This window comes from Neoarius graeffei, chromosome 26 (genome assembly GCF_027579695.1).
Source record: "Neoarius graeffei isolate fNeoGra1 chromosome 26, fNeoGra1.pri, whole genome shotgun sequence".
NCBI classification, from domain to species: domain Eukaryota; kingdom Metazoa; phylum Chordata; class Actinopteri; order Siluriformes; family Ariidae; genus Neoarius; species Neoarius graeffei.
Genome location: NC_083594.1, coordinates 6,269,312 through 6,278,763, shown reverse-complemented (window position 1 = coordinate 6,278,763; position 9,452 = coordinate 6,269,312).

Genomic DNA, 9,452 nt, shown 5'->3' with positions numbered 1-9,452 from the left:
TTGTCCCGTGATCACCTGCCAAAGGAAAAGATATGGGGGGGAGACACAATTAGAGCCTGGCAGAAGAAGTGCATCATGGAAATCAAGTTTAAAAAAACAAAAACAAAACCATCAGCCAGCGTTGAAAGAAAAGGATTCAAACCTAATCTTGGTTTGTTTTACTTAAAGACTTTAGCAAACATTATACATGTGTATTATTAGTGTTCTGACTATTCAAATGACCATCGGAATATGTTTTTACAATATATGAATGTAGGGTGTTCTGACATATGCTTCTGTATTAAAATAGGAGTGTAGGACGTTCTGACAGTTCAAACGACCTCGTCAGAATATTCTTTTACTTTAATATATGAATGCAGGACTTTCTGACAACTCAATGACCATCAGAATATGCCTTTACATTAACATATGAATGTAGGAAGTTTTGACAATTCAAATGACCCCACCAGAATATACTACACTGTAAAAAAAGAATAAGTTAAGCTTACTTGAAAATAAAGGTGGAAACTCGTTGCCTCAAATAAATGAAGTAATATAACTTGTTCTCTTTCAAGTTATCTTTACATTTAAAAGTAATCTCCACTGAAAATATTTGTTATCCTTACTTGGAACTTGAATGTTGAGGTTGCTTAAAACCAACTAGTAATGTTTACTTCATACCAGCTAGTACAGGTTACTTGGAGCAAAGTTGTGTTTACTGGTGTTAAATGGGTTTCTCTTACTTTCAGCTGTGTAATGGTACCTAGTTCCTGACTGTAAGGTTTACTTGCAGAATCTACACCTTACTTATTTGTAAGTATCAGCAATTCGAACAATTAATGTCTCACTTACACAATGTAATTAAATGTTATGTTATTTTTATTGCAAGACATAAAACGGCATAACAACATATTGGAGCATCAATACAGTTTTCATTCAGTCAATAACTTTTTTAAAGCTTACTTTCATTTAACACATCCAACCCAGAGAAGCATAACATTCCACTTAAAGTGTCAGTCCACCATTTCTGGAATTAAACTCATTTTCTCCACCTCCACTCGAGTTAAATAACTGAGTTTTACCTTTCTCCTATTCATCCAGCCGTTCTCCTTGTCTGGCGACGCAACAGCACACAGAAAACAAACTTCCACAACTAATTTTGAATGATTTCATTTTATTGGAACACTTCAAGATGGCCAACTATTTGTTTTGAACAGGTTTACGGATTTGCACCAAATCTTACAAAACTGATGACAAAAACTGATTACATTTTGGATGTCTCAAATGGCACACATGCACATACACACGCACATACAGCGCACCAGGCTCACACACACACAGCGATATTTCAGGGAGATATTTCAGATGTATTGCAAGACTCACGCAATGGTTAGAAATCAGCATACTACATTAATATACCTATAAAAATATATACCATATACACACTTCATAAATATCTATATAAATATATAACTACAAATATATATATATATATACTGTGACCTCAGCCTTGAATACTGACCTCAGCCCAGAGGGCCTCGCTCAGTACTTTCAAGACCTTGGTCACGGTATTTCACGATACGGACCTCCCAGCTGGTAAATAACATATCAATATAATACTACTACTAATAAAAATAACCACTAAATAATAACAACATCAGTATATATCAGTATGATACTAATTGATAATAGTCCAAATAACAACCAAAATAATAACAACGACAATTAGTAATAATAAATAATACAGAGTGGCAAGCCCCATCCTGAGAACATCCAGATTCCCCCTCAAGCCCATTCCTCCCAGTATTTTGTAAAAATCATTTGTTTGTATTTGTTTTTAAACTGCTTGGTGTTTGGACATTGTTTCAGCTCCACACTCAGTCTGTTCCATAGCTTTACTCCATTCATCAACTTGCTTAAGTTTAGTGCTGTACTGTATATCTTTGGTGTGTGCGTGTGAAGCAACAACATTAACTTATGTTTCAAAGATTATATTGTGCCTATTTAATCTTTATGTCTTTTTATTATTAGGCACAAAAAGCAAGTTTCATCACAGATCTCGGTGCATCTGCAGGGCTGAACACAAGAAAAGTACCAAACCTCCATTTGAGTCTGTGGAACCCGCAGCACGTGCGATTCCCACAGGCCGAGACGAGACGCTCATCAGAGGAGGTGAGAACTATTTTTATTTTTTCATATTTTGAAGGTTGAACTGATAGTTTGAAACTGACGGTTTAACTGAAGGTTTAAAATGATTTTTTTGATTGCAATTTTTTCAGCTTTTCAAATTTTCTAACTTTTGTACTTATAATTATATTATAATTGATTTTCATGATTTATTTATGTGTTGACGGTAGTTCCACTGTGACCAAGAAATGCGTAAGAAAAAGAAAGATAGTTTTATGATATAGTGCAACAGAAAATTAACATTAAAAATTAATTCGTGTACTAAGTAACATCTATTTAGTTACATAAGCTAACTGTGAGAACAGAATGGTTTTGTTCTAATAATATTGGATATTAAAGGTCCCCTTGCATTGTTTTTTCATTAATTGTGCGGTGGTCTCTAGTATGAATGAATGTCCTGTGAGATGGTTTTGGTGAAAAAAATGCTGTGGTTCTCCTGTTTCAGGCTGTTCTAGTTTGGTGGAGGAGTGGGTGGTGGGAGAACGACAGGATTTCAGCTCTTACTCATTAATATTCATGACATGTAAACGTGTTACCTCTGATTAGCTAACAGCAATCAGTAAACGTGTTACCTCTGATTGGCTAACAGCACTGTGACGCTACCTCCAGTGGGTCAGAACAAGCAGATGTGGGTGTCTTTGTAAAAACTGTTTCAATTGACTATTATGGTCTGGACATCAATGTTTTGACCAGTAACAATGTAGATGTGGCAGTGGGGGCATGGCCGAGTGGCGGTCTGTGAATGGAGGGCGGAGTCAGGGAAGGTAAGTGGCAGAATCACTGCACCTGACGGGAATTAACGTGTGTTTGTGTGTCTTCCCCAGTGACTGTGCCCTATAAGAGGAGAGGGAGAGCAGAGGAAGGGAGCTCTCTCCCCAACCAGAACACTTGTGTGTGTGAGTGCGACTGGGAGGGAGTCATTCATTCATTCATTCATTCATTCGTTCGTTTATTTAATTGAATACTCCCTGCGGCAGCGGCTCTCATCAAGGCACGAGGCACAGAGCAGAGCTCGCCTCGGGGTGTTTGGGGGGAATAATGTCCCCTGGCTGGGAGCTGACGGGCCCTGGCAGCACTGGTTCGTTCAGGAGAGGGCAGGGGTCACTGGCTGCCAACTCTGGGGAGGCTGGGACCTCCCCTGCCCGAGTTACGAGCGTGCAAAGTCGGGCTGGAGCCGCCGTTAGAAACAAAACTGATGCGGAGCACCATGCCTCGGGGCAAATTACGTCTCTCTCCTCGCGCTTTCTTCCTGTGGGCGGTCGCAAGCCAAGGTGGGTGAGGCCATGAATACTAATTTTCAAAGTGACGTAACTTCGTATGGCTTTTTCTGATACACTCATTTTTCCGACAATTTTCTTTCATAAGCTAATACAGGGAATGGGGGTAGAATTACATTTTCACATGCAGCATGCATATGCAACTCGGAGTGAACTATGGTATTTCAAAAAGAGCCAGTATTAAACGTTTTTGGTGGAAGGGCACCTTTAATAATTCTTGTAATGAAGGCATGATGATGTGCTTCTCCTCCTTTTTCTTATCATTGCTTTGGACATCAGAGAAACAGATTGGGTGGATAATTTAGCAAGGCCTGCTAAAATTGCTTACGGGTTGGTATTAGTGCTTTTGATGGCAGGGATTGATTGATTGATTGATTGATTGATCGATTGATTTTTTGTGCTTATTGCTGCTATAAAGTTTGGCTCAATCTCAGTACTCAATTTAAGTTTAGGGCATGAGTGATCACGTCAATAGGCTGATGATTTCAGGAGAACTTTTCCAGAAAGTTCTGAGATCTGGCCTAATTACTTTTGTTTTAAAGGCAGTATAAGCTGTTACAATCTATATAGAAGCTTTAATATTTTTGAAATAGGCTATTTGATTTTGAATCATTTTATTTCAGCTGGATTTTATGTAGCCTGTTGTACAACCCTGATTCCAAAAAAGTTGGGACAAAGTACAAATTGTAAATAAAAACAGAATACAATAATTTACAAATCTCAAAAATTGATTTTGTATTCACAATAGAACATAGACAACATATCAAATGTCGAAAGTGAGACATTTTGAAATTTCATGCCAAATATTGGCTCATTTGAAATTTCATGACAGCAACACATCTCAAAAACGTTGGGACAGGGGCAATAAGAGGCTGGAAAAGTTAAAGGTACAAAAAAGGAACAGCTGGAGGACCAAATTGCAACTCATTAGGTCAATTGGCAATAGGTCATTAACATGACTGGGTATAAAAAGAGCATCTTGGAGTGGCAGCGGCTCTCAGAAGTAAAGATGGGAAGAGGATCACCAATCCCCCTAATTCTGCGCCGACAAATAGTGGAGCAATATCAGAAAGGAGTTCGACAGTGTAAAATTGCAAAGAGTTTGAACATATCATCATCTACAGTGCATAATATCATCAAAAGATTCAGAGAATCTGGAAGAATCTCTGTGCGTAAGGGTCAAGGCCGGAAAACCATACTGATCTTCGGGCCCTTAGACGGCACTGCATCACATACCGTACAGGCATGCTTCTGTATTGGAAATCACAAAATGGACTCAGGAATATTTCCAGAGAACATTATCTGTGAACACAATTCACCGTGCCATCCGCTGTTGCCAGCTAAAACTCTATAGTTCAAAGAAGCCGTATCTAAACATGATCCGGAAGCGCAGACGTCTTCTCTAGGCCAAGGTTCATTTAAAATGGACTGTGGCAAAGTGGAAAACTGTTCTGTGGTCAGACAAATCAAAATTTGAAGTTCTTTATGGAAATCAGGGACGCCGTGTCATTCGGACTAAAGAGAAGAAGGCTGACCCAAGTTGTTATCAGCGCTCAGTTCAGAAGCCTGCATCTCTGATGGTATGGGGTTGCATTAGTGTGTGTGGCATGGGCAGCTTACACATCTGGAAAGACACCATCAATGCTGAAAGGTATATCCAGGTTCTAGAGCAACATATGCTCCCATCCAGACGATGTCTCTTTCAGGGAAGACCTTGCATTTTCCAACATGACAACGCCAAACCACATACTGCATCAATTACAGCATCATGGCTGCGTAGAAGAAGGGTCCGGGTACTGAACTGGCCAGCCTGCAGTCCAGATCTTTCACCCATAGAAAACATTTGGCGCATCATAAAACGGAAGATACGACAAAAAGGACCTAAGACAGTTGAGCAACTAGAATCCTACATTAGACAAGAATGGGTTAACATTCCTATCCCTAAACTTGAGCAACTTGTCTCCTCAGTCCCCAGACGTTTACAGGCTGTTGTAAAGAGAAAAGGGGATGTCTCACAGTGTTAAACATGGCCTTGTACCAACTTTTTGAGATGTGTTGTTGTCATGAAATTTAAAATCACCTAATTTTTCTCTTTAAATGATACATTTTCTCAGTTTAAACATTTGATATGTCATCTATGTTCTATTCTGAATAAAATATGGAATTTTGAAACTTCCACATCATTGCATTCCGTTTTTATTTACAATTTGTACTTTGTCCCAACTTTTTTGGAATCAGGGTTGTACATGGTATTTTTATATTTTATAAAAATTAAAATGTTCCTTCACTTGATGAGGTAGAATTTTTTCCCCTTTCTTTAAAACTATTAGTCCACATTAACTATGAACATGCACTGTGTTAGTTGGATATATTTTACATCTGTTTATAGTTTTAGTTTATAATATATGCTTTCAAATATAAATTACATTTTTTAAAGTCATTACGAATTTGAACAAGTTTACCATCATGCAACGCAGTGAAACATTCTGACCGCTAGGAACCAATAGAGGTGTAGCGCTATTATTAATATAAGTGGCCTAGAAGTATAAACTTGTATAAACGTTTAATTCTGTCATGATTTAAAGTTGAAAATTGCTCGTTTCTTTATCACAGACCTCTCATTATCATACTATGTCTCGAAGCTGCAACAGTGAGGACAGAACGTCCATCAGTTTCTCCTCCAGGAAGCAAAGATTAACTTGCTCCTTATCAACTGTGTGACCCTGTGAATGCAAAGTGCTCACCACACACACACACACACACACACACACACATATATTAATCCAAAGCACTTTTACATGTCCATCAAGCACACCCATACATCCCTGACCGAACAACACACACGTGTCAGATGAAATGTGTTAGCATGAATAACTAGATGTTGTTAGCATATATGCTATTTTTCTTTTATTTAGTTGTTTTATTTTGTATTATATTTACTTGAACTTTATTTACTTTTATTTACTTATTCATTAATTACAAGACAACATATTACTTGTGGTGAAACTCTGGAAGAAATGTCAACGTTTCAGATTGCAAAGGTTTCCTTTTATATTTTCCTTAATTTGCAAAATGTTAAGCTACATTCAAATGGCATCACTTTCACCATGTTTATGAGGAAATTTCAGATCTACAGCACGTTGCTGAGGTATTCATTACATCAGAAGTCAGAATTTTTGACACATGGTTGATGTTTCTCAGTATAGTGGAGTGTATATATATATATATATATATATATATATATATATATATATATATATATATATATATATATCGAAACTGGATTAGCCATTACAATTTAATTTTAAGTCTATTCTCATTCTCGTTATCTCTAGCCGCTTATTCTATTTAAGTAATTTGCTGACACATCTGAGGAAAAATGTTGATATTTCTGAAAATTGGCACCATTTGTCTTGCAAATGTGGAAATTTGCAAGTTTATATTTCATTTGACAATCTGAGCTGAACCTAGTGAACATGGTGGTATTGTGTGAGTATTTGTGGGATACAAACAGGAAATGTAAGAGATTTTTTTAAATTGTGACAGTATGTTGTCTGTGTGTGTATAAGGTAAAAAAAAAAAAAAAATTAAATAGAGCCACAAGCAGTAATCTGCAGGGTCCAAGCAGTATTCACATATAGTGTCCCTTGCAGCCAGTTCATGCCAAATTACATGACACAGAACCATAGAGAGAGACAGATCAATAGTGTTCAGCTTTAATGATTGTAGTTCAATCATAGTGCCATCAGAACCCTATGAAAATCATTTTGAAAGCTGCATAAATGATGGTGGCTTGTTTGTTTGTTGTTTCTAACAGTCATCATTAGAAATCTAGTTACAGGTGGGCACAATGATGCAAGTCGACCAAACTTCTGCTCGATTGGATTTACCATTCCAGAGAAATAACTATTTGAATTTAACTCCACCTCAATGCATGATCACGCCCCAAATTCATCTGATTCCTTGCTTTCAATCATGAGCAGTTTAAGTAAATAAACTCAATCCAGGACTCGACATTAACGGTAGTCTGACTGTCCAGGACATCCAAATGTTTGGACAAGTCAAATCCGCAACTGCCTGTCCAACGGGATGAGTTGAACATTTGTTGAAAATCACCATTTTTATCGTAATTATTCAAGAGTTACAACCCCGATTCCAAAAAAGTTGGGACAAAGTACAAATTGTGAATAAATGACCATTGCAGATGCACCAAACCTCATGTGATACTTCAGGCCAACTCCCTCGACACATACATGCCATTGGTTCTGACCCGCACTCATTTTTCCTTTCTTTTTGCGCATCCCTTTTTCCTCCATAGGCTTGCATTGATTTTTGGCCCCATTGAAAATGAATGGTGTTTCAGGAGAAAAACTTTCACTCTCCATCAATTCTTTTAACCAAGTGACCAAATTTCAAGAAACTTCACTTGATGCCTCAGGCCAAGTCCCCGCACAGATCCACCCCCTCATCTGAGACCTGCACTCGTCTTTTCCTTGGTTTTCACGCATCTCTCTTTACCTCCATAGGCTTCCATTGATTTTTGGCCCCTTTCAAATGAATGGAGTTTTGCTCAGTAACACTTCACCACACATCCACCAAACTTCATACGGCACCTCAGGCCAAATCACCATCACATACATGATATCGGTTCTGACCCACACTCGGCTTTGTCTTGCCTTTCATTCGTCCATTTTTTCTCCATTTTGCCACTAATCAATGGAAGCTTGACTGAGTCATTCCTCCATTCCCCCATAGGTGATGATGCATTTGGCAAGGATCTGCTCATTTGAGACTTTGACAGCAAATCAACTTCAACTCAATGGCCACTTTATTAGGAATACTTACACGCACACACACGATAGCAATTAGCATATAAGCATTCACACGTTACCATGCTAGCTGTTAGCATGTTACCCATTACGATATCATGCCTGCTGTTAGCTCGCGAGTTGTTAGCATGTTCACCATTAGCATGTTATGAGAGCTGGTAACATGTTAGGATTAGCATGGTAACATGCAGAGTTCGCATGTTTGCTGTTAGCGAGTTCGCCTGAGCATGTTAGCATGTTAGCTGTTAGGATGTCACCCTCAGCATGTTAGCATGCTAAAAGTTAACATACTAGCATGTTAGTCTGTTAGCATGATAACTGTCAGCATATTAGCCTTAAAATGTTAGAATTTTAACAAGTAGCATGTTATGCTAGCTGTTGGCATGCTAGCTTTTAGCATGATAGCTGTTTTGCTACAGCTCAGCAAGCACACTTTGCATTTTCTCTGCGGAAATGCAGTCTAGTTTACATCATTACTATCACACAATTAACACGTGCCAGATCAGCTGGCTCTGTTCGGTCAGTGCACCTTCCAGGCAGGTGTCCACCGATCCACATTATTTCCAGTTTGGGTCATTCTTGGTAAAAAGGAAAGGAATTCCAGGCCTCGCTTTGTAACTGGAGGTTTAAAGGTTTTATTTTGTTGAGTTTTCATCTCCACACCTTGTGATTACATCTAAATTTGAAAGTTTGTGTTAAAATCGATAAAATGACACTGAGGAAACTTGTTCGTGTCAGTATCACTTTCAGCAACACTAGTTTTCAAAATGAGTAAAATATTGAGAAAACTGTAAAACTGATTGGTTTGCTTTCTTAATGAACCCCCCTCCCCCCAATATATTCTTTTAAACCAACAGAGGAACATGACTCAAGATGAATACGAACTGATGAGAATAAGTGACTTCAAAAACCCAGGCTCATAAACAGACAGTAGTGAGAAAGATGCATCAAAAATCATAAAAAGGATGGGTGGCAATGCACAAAATGGGAGGGATTTGGAAATCCAAGTTAAAGAGGGACCTCAAGATCAGGTGTTTCAGAGCTACAGCAATAGTATTACGATTTATGATTATGATCATAGTGGCTATTTTCACCATAATATTGCAGATTTCATTGTGGTGATTTTTTTTTTAATTAAATAAAGGCTCGTGAGGTTTCCATGAGTGTTCAGCAGAGCTGT